We start from the raw sequence: 17,874 nt of genomic DNA, 5'->3' as shown, positions 1-17,874 counted from the left end.
TAATGAGCTTCTTAATTTCCTTGTTATTTATTTAGTCATGTATGAATACACAAATGATTGTATATGTTAGTGGAGCATCTCTATATCTATTCCATGTTATTTTTGAATTTCAAACAAATGTAATCCAGTTATTATTTATGAAGCTTGACTGTACTGAGAAGACTCTATAGCTCTGTAGACAAATTAAAAAATCTATTATACTGTTTGTTGCACTAGAGAGAGTCCATAGTATACCAATGGTCACATATTTTGAATTATTTGATGTGCCAAAATTGGCTTCATATCGAAAGTTGTATACAGCTCTGCTTCTAGAGTTCTGATAGATATAGACAAACTTTAGATTGACGTTTAAGTCCATATCATTAGTACTTACTTTTTGATCATAAAATTTATCCAGATTTTTTGTTTTATATAAGTAGAAATGAACAAATATAAGTAACACACAATCAATAAATCTAATTACCATATAGTAGTTAATTATTACATAAAGAAACTAGAGCTGTAATATTGGATTGTATTCATTGTTTTAGTATCAGACCACACCTACTTCATGGATGGAATTTACACATTGTTATCTCGATTAAATACAAATGCCGACATTTTGGTTATAGGATGAAGCTCTATTACTATAAGTAATGAAAACCAGTTTCGAGTTCTTATTTTATATTCTTCCACATTTTTTTGATGAGACTGCGGTCCTTTCAAAAATTTTCTGTAAAGGAAACACTGCCTTACACTTTGCATCACACACGGAAAATGGTGTGGCACCAATTTATAGTGCCTTATTTTAGAAGCTCTTGTGGGTCTTGTAAAAAGTATGAATTATATCATATTCATAGTTTTTTCTATTTGGTAACTGGTTTTGTTATAATATTAATCCCCATCCTAAGAACTAAATATTAACTATACACGACATAGTATTGACTTCCTGATAGCAAAATAGCTAATTTAAAAGTCACAAACCTGCGCAAATATCATGTTATTAATAATTATTATAAGAAAACTACACACTCTAAAGCTAAAAGCACTTTTTCGATATAAACATTATTAGTTGTTTACTATGAGACAAATATCCCACATAATATGTAAACACTTAGACATTAAACTTTGAATAAGGTATTATAGTTAAATAAAATATTGTAGTATGATCTGACCTTACAGTCCCTATATATTCATGTGTTCAAACACTGTCTTGATCTTTTATTTATGTCTTTGATCTGTGGTATGCAAGAAGTGGTTTTTGGAGACTTATTTAGTTATGTAATGTTTTTCACTGTTGTTAGGACAGATACAGTGTTTGTGTTATATTGATTGGGCGTCGAGTGTTCCTGCTATTTCTACAAGAGGTTGTTAGAGTTGGTTGTGTTGTCACCATATTAACTAAAATTTATGTTCTTCTTATTAAACTATTACACATATCACAGCTCAAAACATTTGATAACTTTTTTTTATCAGCAATTGATAAATGTAACATTTTCATAGTTAAGGATACATTAATTTATACTGTTACAGATATGTTTCACTTCTCTCCTCATCATCTAAAGTCTGTGTGACTGTATGATATTTAATAATTGAACTAAATCTACATTATACACATAGTAGGTATACCTTTTTGTCTATATATTGAATTATGTGTTATAACATAATCATTAACTAGAGAACAAAGTTATTATGTAATGAGATTTATAATCATGTCATCACCCTCCAACATCATTTCTAATTTTGTTGTCTTGTCTTGTTCTTCACAATATTGTGACACTAATTCTAGTTATTATCATCATAATAATAAGTATTATATCACTCATACATTACAGGTATGATAATAGTCCAATTGCATTATATACACAAAGACTAAAGTATTTTAAAACATTGATACATGTATTATATGAGAAGGTTTTAGTGTTGATTAAAGAGTTGCTACAGCAGGAAATTCACTAAGGTATTGATAAACCTCATAATATTTTCAAATAGTACAACAATCAGTACTGTACACTCTAACAGGTAATAATAATAGTCTCAGTAGGGGATGGCGAAACAGTGCATAATAACAGGAGCTTTTAATATGCATATAAATGATATTACTAAATATTCTAATGGGTCAATACAAAGCATATCATTTAAGCAAACAGCGCTGCAATGACTTGTTAGATTGTGTCAGTGAAAATAAACAGCTATGTTCTAGCAAGTCCACCTCTCATTTGTTGAAGAAACAGTAAACGCATCATGGTCTTTTACATAGATAACATCATATTACTAAAATTCTTAATATTGCCTATTCGTTGGACCTTACAGCCCTTTCAAAAATTTTCTGCAAAGGATACAATGAAATCACAGAGCACTATGCAGTATTTCACAGGAAAGTGCACCAATTTATAGTTCCTTTGTTTTTTTTTTACAAGCTTTTGTGGGTCTTGTAAAGACTAAAGATAGGGATATGCTCTTCACTGTTGTTAGGATAGATAGTGTTTGTGTCTCTTATTTGTGTTTTCGTCACTTATATCAAATATTGTTAGGGAATAAGTGACCTTTATTTTGAGTGTTTAATTAAAATAATTACATACTGATATTAAAATAGACACTGATGAAATTGCTACTGTAAATGGATGGATGTAAAGTAATATAACAACTATTATGTATTATATGAGTTCAATGTTTCTGCTGAGTTGAAACTAAACAACATACCTTCTTCTCTCACATATGAATTATTTGATATAACACAAAATTAACTAGAGAACAAACATTAGTAATGACAGTCTCAACAGAGGATGATAAAACATAGAGGCAAAGCATAATTAATTAAAATATAACACTTTATATGCAGATAAATGACATTACATAATATTCTACTGTATCAACACAAAAGTATGGCATTTCTAAAAACAAATTGAATTACTAGTGTTGCAGTGATTTGTTATCTTGCGTTAATGAATAAAAATAATGTTCTAGTAAGTCCACTTCTTATTTCTTGAAGAATTCAGGAAGCATATCGTGCCTTCTACATATAACTGCCTCTAATGGAAGAGTTTCATATCACTTTTCTTTAGTACTAATAGATGGATGCTAGTCCCTTTCAAAAAATTTTGTGTAAAGAATTAAACATTGAAGGAATGCCTCTGTTCCCGTATGGTCATTCAACAAAGGGTAATTGTATCAATTTATAATGCCTTGTTATACAAGCTCCTGTGGGTCTTTAAAAGGAAGGAAATATAATTGTATTCATAGAGATTTCTATTTGGGTATTATACTGGCTTTTTGTTGCAATATTAATCCCCATCCCCTAAGAACTAATATTAATTATACACCACATAGTATGGACTTCTTGATGAAAACATAGCTAATTTAAAGTCACAACCCTGCACTAATATCATGTTATTAATAATTATTATTATAAGACAACTAACACTCTAAAGCCAAAAGCACTTTTTCAACATGAATATTATTAGTTGTTGCTTATAGAGACAAATATTCACATAATATGTAAACACTCTAGATATTAACTTGAATAAGTCATTATATTTTAATAAATATTGTTAGTATGACCTACCTTACCTTACCATTCTATATATTTATTTTACATAGGTTCAACACTGTTCTTTATCTTTTATTTATGTCTTTGATCTGTGGTATGCAAGAAGTGGTTTTTGGAGACTATTCTGTTATGTAATGCTCTTCACTGTTGTTAGGATAGATAGTGTTTGTGTCTCTTATTTGTGTTTTCGTCACTTTATATCAATATTGTTAGGAAATAAGTGACCTTTATTTTGAGTGTTTATTTAAAATCATTACATACTGATATTAAAATAGACACTGGTTGAAATTACTAACTGTAAATGGATGGATGTAAAGTAATATAAAACAACTATTGTGTATTATATTGAGTTCAATGTTTCTGTTATTTCCACAGGAAGTTGTTAGAGATGTTATCACATATTGAGTTGAAACTAAACAACATACTTTCTTCTCTGAATTATTTGCTATAACACAATAATTAACTAGAGAACAAAGGTGTGATGTAATAAGGTTTTAATCAGGTCATACTCCTCATACCTCCAATTTCATTTGTTGTCTTGTGCTGCTCTTCACATATACCTGACACCTAATTCCAGTATTATTATTATTATTATAACAAGTACTATAACATCACTATATATATTGCTGTAGTATAATAGTCTAATCACCAACTATATATAAAAAGACTAGTTAAGTTTTTAAAAGTATTATTACTGTTAGACATTCAGTGTTTGATTGAAGAGTTATCACAGTAGTGAATTCACCCAGTTGCTGATAAACCTGATAATATTTTACATAATAGTAAAAACAAATCACATTACTGTTCCCAAAATAATCCAATATATCAGCAATGAAGACAAAGATCAGTTGAAGATCAATATTTTCATACACTATGACTGACTGATAATCAATTGAAGGATGATCTCTTTATTTATTGAATATGAATACATTATATACAAAATGGATAATGTATTTATAATTCCATTAACAGACCAAGATAAAATAACTAATAATTAAAGTATTGCTCAGTATCATTATCCTCAAAAGAAACTAGTATATTGTGACATGACAATTATTTAAAAAAATTCTACATTGAATAGTTCTGTAGTTCAAATGCTGCCCCCACAATACAGGACTTTTAAATTTGAATAATTTCATGCTGTATGACATCATCGTAATTATGATGTACAATCGCAAAGTATTAGATAGCACAATAGACATATAACATATTATTGTATTAGAAGATATAATGATGATAAATAAGAACAGCATTTATATATGATACAATGATGTAATCAGAAAGAATTAAAGATCAGATAACAAGTAAAGGAAGAAGTGATCAGATCAACAGTTCTAACAAGTAACTAAATACAAAATGCATAATTTATGAATGAATTAACTGAGAGAATTAAACAAACAAACAAACAGAGTTGATGAGTATTGATACATTCACTCCTAACGATGACAATCAGTAATAAATAAAAAATGACAAATATAATATCTAACACAATATCATAGCTACAACAGTTCTAACTGACATCTATGGCATTGTCAGCTGAACCAGCTGCTTGTAAAGCTATCTTCTCCAATGTAGTATTGAGATCAATAACACAAACAGCTGGAATTAAAATACCTAGAGAGAGAGAGAGAAAAGAGAGAGAGAATAAAAGGTTGTGATAGTATGTCATCACTCTCTTACCTACTAACTTTCTTCCTGTGTGTGTACACGTACTATCTGCATCTTGTGGGCATGAGATGGATGTCTGATAAAGATTCCTTCTAAATGAGTCCAAACCCAATAAAGACCCAGTCAAAATGTAATATGTTTTACGACGAATACCAATATCACAAGGATGAGATGGAGTAGAGAGTCTACATTTACCTTGCCTATAGCACAGAGAGAGAGAGAGAGAGTGTGTGTGTGAGAGTGAGAGTGAGAGAGAGAGAAAGAGAGAGAGAAGAGAGAGAGAGAGAGAGAGAGGACTCATTAGGTTAAAACACAAAATTTATCTTACCAGTACGAATGATTACATGATCCTAGAGTAGTGTCATATTGCAATGTCCACCATTTCTCAGCCTCTTCTGGTGTAGACTAAAGTCAAAAATAAGAGTCATAAAATACAGATATAAACCATTATAGTATATGTTACCATTGTGTATTTTTCTTTAATGACTTCAATTCTTCTGGTCGAGCTTGTACTCCTGTGTTAGGTCGATGGACCAAGATAAGCATCACTACCTTCTTTGGATATCTTAACATAACAGCTAAATGTTTGTCATTACGTGGCGACAGGTAAAATAAAAATTATTTAATTGTATTGTATAAGTGTTGTTAGAAAGAGAATAAATGATGAAAGAGACATTTAACAGATTGTGTATGTAACAAATGTTATAATGAGTATCATGCATTAACATGTAGTTACAATCCTTATAATATAGAAACCATTAACTGTATGGTACATTAATAAGTTAACACTCAGCATAAAGTTATTATTCTATCTACCTTGTTAGAGATATAGAAGCCTTCCCCAGGAGATAATCGTGTTGAGTTATTAAGAGCCTCAGTAAATGAAATACCTCTTTCCAATAGAACCAAAATGGAAAGAGAGAGAGGGAAGAGAGAGAGGAGAGAGAGAGGGAGAGAGAGAAGAGAGAGAGAGGATGCTTATATATGATGGTACAATACACACACCACACAAGCTAACCAGAAGACACATACTACACAGAGTTATAAACTTATAGATACTACATGGAATTATAGACTTAATAGATACTACATGGAGTTAGACTTAATAGATACTACATGGAGTTATAGACTTAATAGATACTACATGGAGTTATAGTCTTAATAGATACTACATGGAGTTATAGACTTAATAGATACTACATGGAATTATAGACTTAATAGATACTAACATGGAGGGGGTATAGACTTACTTTGTGCAATTGTGTCGTAGCAGTACCAAAAGCAGCGTTCTCCTACATACTCTTTACTCTCCACTAGCTCTACATGTTCTCCTGATGCTCCAAAATCTAAGATACCTCCATCCCAACGACCAGCTCTTTTAGCTCGACGAATGATCTCCTCTAGTGTGTCTGTGAGGTAGGAGAAGAACAAGGTTTTGTAATTCTACTGGAAGTCCAAGAAGACGATTGAGGAACCGCGACATGTTAAGAGACTCTTTGTCTACAGTCTCTGTCCAGCACGATCATAAGACAACAAATCAACGTTTTCGTCATAGCCACTCTGGCATCTGGAGAGAGAGAGAGAGAGAGAGATGAGAGATTACAGAGATATATAATAACAAGTGTATTATTATTAAAGGCATCTATCTATTATAGGAGGTACTGGACTGTCAATGAATTCTTGGTTGTATTTCGGAGATGAGATAATGGGAGTGTTTAGACCGACCAATGATCTCATGCTCACTTCAAGAGCTTGTCTGCCATACTATAAAACAATAAAATGAAAATAAAAAATATATATTTGATGAAAGTGAAAGTAATTTACAATATATGGACGTTATTAAGTATTATTTACTTTAGTATCAATATTGTATCGACTGAGATCTCGAGATTCTGTTGCAACGTCTATCTCCATGAGTTAAAGCTCCCAAACTCTCTAAATCTCTTAGCTCTATACTGGCAAAACGATGTTCTCCTGAGAGTGTGGAGATAAGAAAGACATACTCAGGAGCATTGATCTGGTTAGAACGATGAGTACGACCTAAGAGAAAAAAGAGGGAAATCATACTTTTTAACACAGTATTGCCGACTTACCAAACTGTTGAAATAGCTTATCAGCACTCCAAGGTAATTCCAAAGTGATATGAACTCTTCTTTTTTTGATTCTAAGATATGAAAATACTATTATTACACATAGTACATTGATCAAATTCCTTCATTTGAGTCTCAACTCATTTACTTACATATAATCTTCTTTTCTTCCCTCTGTCTTACCTTAGCTCTTCTGTCAGCTTGTAATGATATCCCTGAACTAGCTGCCTCAGATATAATGGCAACATTTTGTCACCATCCATAAATCGTTGCTTCTCTGTGATATTCAACATCTCAATGGAAAACATCTGCTTCAGTTCTTAACTGATATCGAACTGAGCCATCAGACATTGTAACAATACGCCTCTTTACAGTCATCTGGAGAGGGAGAGAGAGAGAGAGGGAGAGAAGAGAAACAGTAAGACACTCTTACAGACATATTAATTTACCTCAGATACTTTAGTAGGTCCACCAAGTCCCTCAATAAGTTGGTCTAAAAACTATTAGTTGGTAACAAAGGAGCTAGTTCCTCCAACTTTCTAAATAAACTCATCCTTCATTTTATGCACAGTCACATGACGTAGTCCAGATTGGCTCCCTACAAGAAAAAGGTTGTCTAATATCAGCACATATCTTTTTGCCCTTTCATCCACTATTATTTCATAGCTAATTCTATTGGTTCAGTTTGATATACTAATTACATTTATCATCTGTTTATATTCACAGTATAATACCTGTAGTTAAAGCAGAACTACTCATTACTTCTAACAGAGATTGACTTGAACCAGGTTGTTGACTCAATTGTCTATCAAATGACCTAAAAACAAGTAAAATTTAACCCATTAATCACTACATGATGATTATTACTTGTGTCCATGGTTACGGCATACTCTGTCTCCTTTCTATTGGTTTATTAGGGCGTGAGTTAGTAACACGCTCAAATTCTAATGTCTTGTGTGTAGTTTAAATTTCAGTTTCCTGCTTGTCCCATTGGAGGCAGAGGTAATGGGTGGTTTAATAGAATAATTCCACGTTGATGACGTCCACGACCTCGAGATGATGGTGATATTTTTCGCTTCTTTAGTTTTGGGCTTGCTCTTTTCCAACCAATTGGGCTCTGTAAAATCAATGTGTAACTTAATTCACAACTACATGTAAGTTTAACTGTACAAGTACATTTACAGTGTACATATATATATGTACATGTACACATATATGTAAGTATACATGTACATATATATGTACATTGTACATGTACATTGTGATATGTGTAATTATGGTATGTACACGTGTAATTGGTTTATTGTATCTAGTACAAATGTTCCTTGTATTATTATAATTAAGATAGCCTCCGCTCTTCTTAGATGAGAGAGGATAAAGTTATTTAAGATACATGATATTACTAGAAATTAATTAATTAAAAAATGAGAGTTATGTTATTTTGTAAATGTACATGTACATGTCACTATAACAAAAAACAGATACCTTCCCTAGTAACATATCACATAGTTCCAATATAACATGTAACAATATTGAACTCTGATAAAAATATTACTATGTTGACTTCATCATGTCTATACATACTTATGTAAGTTGTCCTTGTGTGATAGTAGTTATTAATAGGATAATAGACCTAACATTATAACTGTATAATATATTTAACCAAAAACGGAGGAATAAGTCAAGTATTTTGATACCTCACAGTAAAATTTTAACAAAAACTAGTTAGACATTATGGACATACATGATCTGCTTACCATCTGGTCCAAATAAACCACTGAAGTCTTTTTATCTCCATTATATCACTCTCGCTATCATCACTGTCCTCCTCGTCTCCCTCCTTCATCTCCTCTTCATCATCATCAGAACTCTCTACAGCAGAATCACTGTTCTCCCAACCACTTGAACTCTCCTCTGAAACTAGGAACTCTCCTAGTCCAACTTGACCTGAAAGATAAAGGTTTAAAAGAATATTCAAATGATATTAGTCACTTTAATCCACCTCTTTCTTTTTCCTACAGGACTGTGGCAATGTGGGGTCATTGTTAAAAATGTCCCAGTTAATACCACCAACTGATGGTGTGGGAAAGTGGCGTTTATTAAAGACTCAGCACACCCTAGAATAGAATATACAAATGAATGTCATTATAAAGTCATTACTAATATTAAATAGATTTTTAGATTAAACTGTTTGCTTGTTAATTTGTCATGCTGTTTGCATTTGATAAACAGATTACATCATAATTATATAACAGAGGAAATCAATACGTTGCATATGTTATTCACATGGGAATACAGAACTGTTACATCATAGCTTGTTCATCATATAATCCTATAATCAGGCTCATTGATTTTTGCAGTTGTCACACAGACAAATGAACATGGTTGTGACATATGCTATTTCAAAATCAGTAGACACATCATTATTACTAAAATAAATAAATTAGATTGTTATTGAGGGTTACTTTACAGTGAGAGAAAAGCCCACGCACATCTTATTAATAAATAAATTAGATAGTATTGAGGGTTACTTTATAGTAGAGACAAAGCCACACACATCTTATTACTAAATAAAAGTAGATTGTTATGGGATTACTTTTATAGTAGACTGAGTAAAGTAGAGACAAAACCACACACATCTTATTACTAATATAAATTAGATTGTTATTGAGGGTTACTTATAGTAGAGACACAAAGCCACACACATTATTACTAATATAAATTAGATTGTTATTGAGGATTACTTTATAGTAGACTGAGTAGAGACAAAACCACACACATCTTATTACTAATATAAATTAGATTGTTATTGAGGGTTACTTTGCAGTGGAGACCAAACCACACATCTTATTACTAATATAAATTAGATTGTTATTGAGGGTTACTTATATAGTAGACTGAGTAGAGACAAAACCACACACATCTTATTACTAATATAAATTAGATTGTTATTGAGGGTTACTTTATAGTAGACTGAGTAGAGACTAAACCACACACATCTTATTACTAATATAAATTAGATTGTTATTGAGGGTTACTTTGCAGTGGAGACAAAAACCACACACATCTTATTACTAATATAAATAGATTGTTATTGAGGGTTACTTTATAGTAGACTGAGTAGAGACAAAAGCCACGCACATCTTATTACTAATATAAATTAGATTGTTATTGAGGGTTACTTATAGTAGACTGAGTAGAGACTAAACCACACACATCTTATTACTAATATAAATTAGATTGTTATTGAGGGTTACTTTGCAGTGGAGACCAAACACACGTCTATTACTAATATAAATTAGATTGTTATTGAGGGTTACTTTATAGTAGACTGAGAAGAGACAAAACCACACACATCTCATTACTAATATAAATTAGATGGTTATTGAGAATTACTTTGCAGTGGAGACAAAACCGTCCAATTCTCCTTGATTTTGTCCAAGTTGTTCTAAAGTTCGTGCTTCTCCAGTTGACTGTAAACCAATCACAACACACTAAGTAAGAGAGAAGAGCACATCTAACCTAAACCAATTAATATGTAACAAGTAATAATAGGGTTAGTGGACCACTGTAACAGTCACCAGTGGACTGTTGTACAGTCACCATTAGACCACTATAACATCACCAAGGGACCACTGTACAGTCACCGTTAGACCACTGTAACAATCACCATTAGACCACTGTTAAAAGTCACCAATGGACCATTGTAAGTCTGAGTCACCAGTAGACAACTGTAACAGTCACCAATGGACTGTTGTACAGTCACTAGTGGACCATTATATCACTCCAGCATTGAATATCACTGGTTCTATTATAAAGTTTTCTTTCAAGTGCTAACCTTGCCATCCTTGAGTGCTTTCTTAGCCAACTCTATAGTACTTGGTACCTTAGCAGCAATACATAAATATTTAAAGAATCTCTAATAATAAAAACGAAAGGTGTTAATTAGTATCAAAGTAGCAAGTCTCCTTACTTGATGAGCTGCCCAAAATTGTCCCACACTGTCTTCAAACCTTTGCTATCATAGTCAAGTAAATCTGCTGCTTCTTTTAAACAGTCCCTTGCTTCAACCACTAGAAGATGTAACATTATATTCATCTGCCGTTATTGCTATGAGGGAATTGACTTACAAAAGCTACTGATTTGTCATACATTGTAATAAACTCAGGACTAAGAGAGATTTTCTTCAAAGAGAAAGTTACCCCAGTGAAACTAAGCTGTCTTGCTATATACAGACCTCGTAACTAATAGAAAAATTTAAAAGAGCAACATGTAACAATGTCTGACTATTACTTTTCCTACCTTCATATCCATAGCAACTAGCTCCATGGCACCACACACCCCTATAATTAACAGAATAAATTACATTACCTTTATATAAAATCATTTGTTACCTTCTTTCAAACTGATTGATGAAGTCTTGAAAAGTACCAAACTGGTCCCTAGACCCCATATGCCGAGTCTAGACATGTATGCCATGTTCTTTGGTTCAGAGGCACCTACAAAAGTAGATATAAATCAAAAATGGGTGTGGCTGCAAGAGGGGATTATCATGTATGTTGTTGTTGATTAAAATATTAATGAATACTATTAAAGACACACCCACACATAAGTGTGGCCACAAGCCCACTTCATGACGTTTACAAATAAATAACAATGACAATGCATAATATGTGCTTAATGAACATACAAGTTACTAAAAGGGTTCGCATAGTCAAATGACTAGTTATCAAAATGATATTCATATAATATAAAAGTATTGTTATTGGAACATTGACAAAGTTAATACCCACACAGATATTTCATGTCTTCTTATCTAAAAACTCATTAGAAATAAACACCACATGATGTAGCATATTTATAAAATTCAATAGAATAGTTTACAGAATTACTCAAAAATGTACACTCAACTTTGCTGACCTTGTGACTAAAACATTACAAATTATAACAACATTTTACCAAACTAGGTACTTGTCTCTACCTCCTACATACGCTATACAATATTAGATTGAACATTAAATTAATTTCTATGATTAAGAATAATTTGTAATAATCACATGATGGAGTCACAAGGACAGACCTGTTGCACTGGCAGTATACAATTCGTGCTTTTGGTAGCTTCTTCTGTAACTGTAGAACAGTAATACCTGTTTTACTGGGTTTACCAGCTCCTGATGGAACTAAGTTTTTTGCTTTATGGCATTCATCAAAGACAATCGATAAGAAGATGGGTCAAGGATAAATAAATTTAACATGATTATCCATTCAAATTTGTTTACTTATCTATTTATCTCCATCCTCAATTAAATGTCCATCTATAAACTTGTTAATTGATAAGGATACCACTCCATCAAAGTGTGGACCCAACCAATGGAACAGCTGGTTAAATCGTGTGCGATATTTGCCTCCACTAGAACTCTCTCCAATAAGAGAGGAATACGTGGCAAAGATGACTCCTTTCTTTACTCGACCATTTCTTTACCACTGATCTTCCCATAATGAAACTAGAGAGCAAACATTTTAAAACCCAAGCTCCTTACATCTCATTACCTTGTTCAAAGCATACACATTGATCTTTTTAGCTCCTACATCATGCAAATCTCTGTTGATAAAAAAGAAAATGTTTGTCATTTGAACAAAAAAAAAATGCCGAGACCGGGATCGACCAGGGACCTTTAGATCTTCAGTCTAACGCTCTCCCAACTGAGCTATCTCGGCTTCACGATATTATCAATCCCAATAAAGTACGTGATTACTATGTACTTACTAATTGCATCATACTTCAAGTCATTTGAAACACACTCAACCTGTTGTTACAATAGGAATTAGTTTAGAAGAACAAAAATCATACTACCATAAAGCCTTCTTCCGTCTTCTATATAGTTCTGATAATAATACCGGCGACAGTTCTACCTTTACCAACACCAGCTCCATCACCTTTTAGGGAGAAAAGTCCAGTTAAATTTAAACTATACTAATCAATACGTGTTAATTAAAATGCATAGATTAATTTCCTGTGTATGGTAACACAAGGAAATGGGACTTTCTTAAAATGGAAGTAACTAGTGACACATTTTCCTGAGACGCATGCGTTCATATTTATTTACCAATAAGAAATCCAGCTTACTACCATCTGCGAGCAAATTCATGTGTTGTTGGCAGCATAGAATACTGCCTCCAGCTGCAATGATGATAATCTGACCTCTTCAATGACCATTCTGGAAACTTTAGGTCAAACCAAACTTGGGGAGGTTCAACACTGGCTAGAGAAACTAATATTGGTGTAAAATAATGATTGTCAATATATTGGGGTAGTACCTTGATTCTACAATAGGATCTGGATGAGAATAACCAGTATTTACTGGAAAGAAATTAGAGATAGAGGATAGAGAGAGAGAGGAGATTGGAGACGAGAGAGGAGAGAGAGGAGAGAGAGAGAGAGGAGGAGAGAGAGGCGAGAGTGAAGAGAGGGAGAGAGAGGAGAGGCGAGAGAGAGAGAGAGAGAGAGAGAGAGTCAATGTCTCCTTAAAAATCATAACCATTTAAAGTGGGTGGTTTAACTTAATAAAAGACTGAAAGAAATAGTATTCTATAAAGATAGGACGGTTACATGCATCAATGCCTTAAGATAACATCAACTAAAGAGGAGGAACATGTACACTACACAACATGAGGGCGGGAAGACACCCATATCAGTTTTCTCATAAAGATAAGAGTACACTATACAACTGAGAATAATTTTCCTTTTAAGTATTATATCTGACACAGTACATTAAACAATATTTGTAATAATTAATACTATCATCATACTATCTTTACTTACATTTGCTGGTTTATAAGTAGCATATGTGTCAGCTGCTACAAACTGATCATCTTCATCTTCTAATTCTTCATCAGCTTGAGGTTGTGGTGGAGGAGGCAGCTATAACAAAATGTAATTAGTATAATATTACTTTAGTAAATATATGCAATCTATAGACAATAGAAACAATTAACCGTGCACAGGACGTCAGGGAAACTACCTCCTAGTGTAGTAAACTGTATATTAAAAAATGTTAAGTTAACACACAATCACTAAACATTCTACTATTACAATACTGTTTAAAAATAACATTACTAATGCTATCGAATAACATCCTGCTACAAATCATACAGTATCAGTACGCTCAATGCACAAACAATTTTCGAGTTAACATTTGTGCATAAAAAGGTTGCTACCAAGCTATGCAACCATCTTAAAAATGAAATTATTTCAATTCATTATATAAGAGCCTGTCTGTATACTAAATATCATCAATTTCCTGTTCAAGATGGCTGTGTAGTAACAGTTTAGTGGCAAGCATTCTTTGAAATTCCTTTGTGTGTTAGGTAATTTTTTTTAATTCATGATCACATAACCAGACAATATAATATGGTAATATTATATATCAATACTATAACATAAACTAATGATACATATATTATCATATATTACTTACTGTATTGGCAACTTGTGCTTTAGGTGTAGTCGTCTCTGTCCGTTATTTACATGTATGTGTAATCTAATATAATGAGATAAGAAATGATATCATACAAATAAGGGGTACAGGAGACAGTAATATTACAACTGTTCTCAGCCAATTTAGCGTCGCTGTACTGACAAATGTCAAAACAAGAGAGTAGAATGTGCTTAGTTAGCACTTTCAATTACAAATAATATAGCATAAAATTAAAAGGAATTTATATATAAGTACAGACTAAGTTATCATAGTTTGTGTCATATATCATTCATGTTATAGTTTAAAGGTTGGCATTGGATTTAATGATTGTTATCTTTAACTACACTATTCAATCTTGTTTTTAGTTATACTACTATATATTGTATTACACTATTGTTATATGTATAACATTATTGTTATATTGTAATATACTATTGTGTATATTACATTATACTACTATATTATTGCATTACACTATTGTTATATTGCAATATACTATTGTTATATTGTATTACATATTGTGTTATATTACATTTATACTATTGTTTATGGTATAAAGGTTAACGTATTGTATACTTATAAATATAAACAAACCACACAAGCCAGGGGAATTTTATAGTTCCTTGTTAATAAGAAAACTGAATAATACAATGATTACATACAAGATTTAATCTCCTTACTATATAAGTATTATCATGATAATACCTTCCTAGAATACTAATAAAGGCATAATCTACTTACTAAGAGAGTATGACATAAATTACAAGATTAACTCCTTACTAAGGAGAGAGCATGATGAAATATGAAGCTCTACAACACTCAGCATAACAATCATACTATAAATTTGATAAAGATAGTAGGTTTCATGTCTGACTCAGAGACTCAAAAAACAAGATTGCTTTGCACTTTCAATAAGGGGATTTAAGGAAGTTTTCATTTCAAGTACATGCACTATTAAGAACATTGTCAAAAGTATATAGGTTGTTAAACACCAGATAAATAATTTGATAATAGAAAACCTCATTGAAACTAAGTACACTACAAGTGAGTGATTTTATCTTAACACAAATGTCACGTTCATGTGTGTGTGCGTTTAGTAAGTGTGTGTGTGTGTGAGAGAGAGAGAGAGAAAGGGGTACATACTTTCCTCCATTATTTAGAGGGGTCACACTAACAGAACCAATCATTCTAGTCACAGACCCCATTGGAAAAGGAGATGAGGTTATTTGAGGTGGTGGAGCAGGAGGTGGCTGAGATATTGACGAAAAGGTAGGATCATCAAGTCCAAGCTCAAGAAGGACATCGTCAACATCCTATAGTCCAAGAGATGATAGTGGATCAGAGTGAATAGGGGGATGGGTAAGAGGGAGAGAGTGGGGCGGAACCATAGGAGATACAGTGGGTATTGACTGTGGAGGAGGTACACGATTGAAAATCATCAGATATTGGACTGTAAATAGTCTGCACTGTTGTCTCTAAGAGTGTAGCTAAGTCATCTGTAGTAGATGGTCCTGAGGTTGGCCAAAGTTGAGCTGAGGTTGTGGTATGTTGGTTGTAGGAAGAATGCCATTTCAGGACCAGAAGAGGGCATATAACTGGGATTAAATGACGTACTTGTAGGACTGGTGTAAAACCAGAAAGAAAGTGAGTCTGTAAACGCTGTAATGTCATTAGATAACAGAGGCCCTGACATAGGTGTCAGGTCTGCTGTTGGGGGGAAGGTGGTTGGGACAAAGGGGTCAAGTCCAAATCCACTCTGTTCCAGAGCCAATGAAAGAATGTCTCCCATTCCATCAGGTCTCCTAACATACTACCACCTTCTAGTGCCATAGTGGCAGAGAGAAATAAGTTCTAATAGTTATAAATAATAGATTTCACAGTTTTCTCAGTTCATAAACTTGTTCCATACTCTCCGAGTGATAGTAACGTAGACAATAGTATTCCAGTTATCCTTGTCGAATACGTCATTTAAGAGTAGACAACAGAACAAGAGGAAGCTTACGCAGAGCCAAAATCTTAAATTAAACACTGATGGTCATTGTGGACAGACACTGTCATACTTTTTGTACAGCCATATTGGGACTGACGATGTATGAAACATAGTTGAGTGTGAGCGGAGGTTTAGGATATGAACGAAAAACCACGTGGTGTTTTAGAGTATGAGTTACATTGCATTGGCTTGGAAAATGACCTTGGCAATTTTCTAACTCTGGATTTTCCAGAAAATGTGTTTCATGTTCTAGCAACTATAATTCTACAAACAATTTCTAGAATTGTACAAATGCAAAATCCTAGGTACTATAAAAGGAGACAGTCACTGATCAACCTCAGAACTTAGAGATTCGAAAAACTCAGTAAAACTAAAGGAAAGCAGAAGAAAGCCAAACAGAAAACGAAAAACACTACTAAGAAGATTATCAAGGGAAAACAATGGTGCCCTAAAGCCGATCAGCAAGTGGTAGTGATATTGGAACGACATACCATGTGTGGGGAGTTCCAAACATGGCAAAAGGAAAGCATTGCAAACGATACAAGGAAATAGGACCACACCCAGTCATGTAGCCCTCACAGAAAACAGAGAGAATCATTGGAGATGGTGCCAAACAAACACAGGTGGCTAGGAACCCAGAGAACAGTGTCTTTGATGCCAAAAACGTTTGATGATTTGGCGGAAAGTACAATGATCCAGGTGTTCAATCGATATAAAAATGGCATTCAAAGTTGTTGATGAACGGCAAACCAAAGATCAAGGGGATAATGGAGAAGACCATTTTTCCCAGAAAGAGACATTCAATGGTTTTGCAAGTGAAGGAGCAGCTAAGCTTTGGGCAAGGTAAAGGAAGTTATCAATACCACTTATTTCAAACTCCAACGCCAAGTCCAAAGATTAGGCCATATGGGTTAATTATAAGGAAATCAATAGAACCTGCAGCTCTAGCGGGTTTGGCAAAAACCCACGGAAGGAAATTTTGATTTTGATCTTGGTGTGGTATTTGAGTCTTTCCTTACAATTGTGAAGGATTTCTTTGAAGTGAGACCTGCGGGACACTCCCTTGGGAGGAGAAAGCTTTGACAACCCGATTTGGGTCATTTTGTCCAAATCAAACGA

General features: G+C 33.1%; 1 non-coding gene and 1 pseudogene across 1 annotated transcript; both read right to left on the bottom strand.

The window, feature by feature from the left end:
• Window positions 1-5,525: 5,525 nt before the first annotated feature.
• Window positions 5,526-16,554, bottom strand: LOC121392677 (annotated as a pseudogene).
• On the bottom strand, window positions 12,935-13,005 carry Trnaf-gaa. The gene has a single exon. It is a non-coding gene; the product is annotated as a tRNA-Phe (tRNA).
• Window positions 16,555-17,874: the final 1,320 nt, after the last annotated feature.

The sequence above is a fragment of the Gigantopelta aegis genome, unplaced genomic scaffold (assembly GCF_016097555.1).
Source record: "Gigantopelta aegis isolate Gae_Host unplaced genomic scaffold, Gae_host_genome ctg4281_pilon_pilon, whole genome shotgun sequence".
NCBI lineage: Eukaryota > Metazoa > Mollusca > Gastropoda > Neomphalida > Peltospiridae > Gigantopelta > Gigantopelta aegis.
This window is presented reverse-complemented; position numbering and strand designations above follow the sequence as displayed.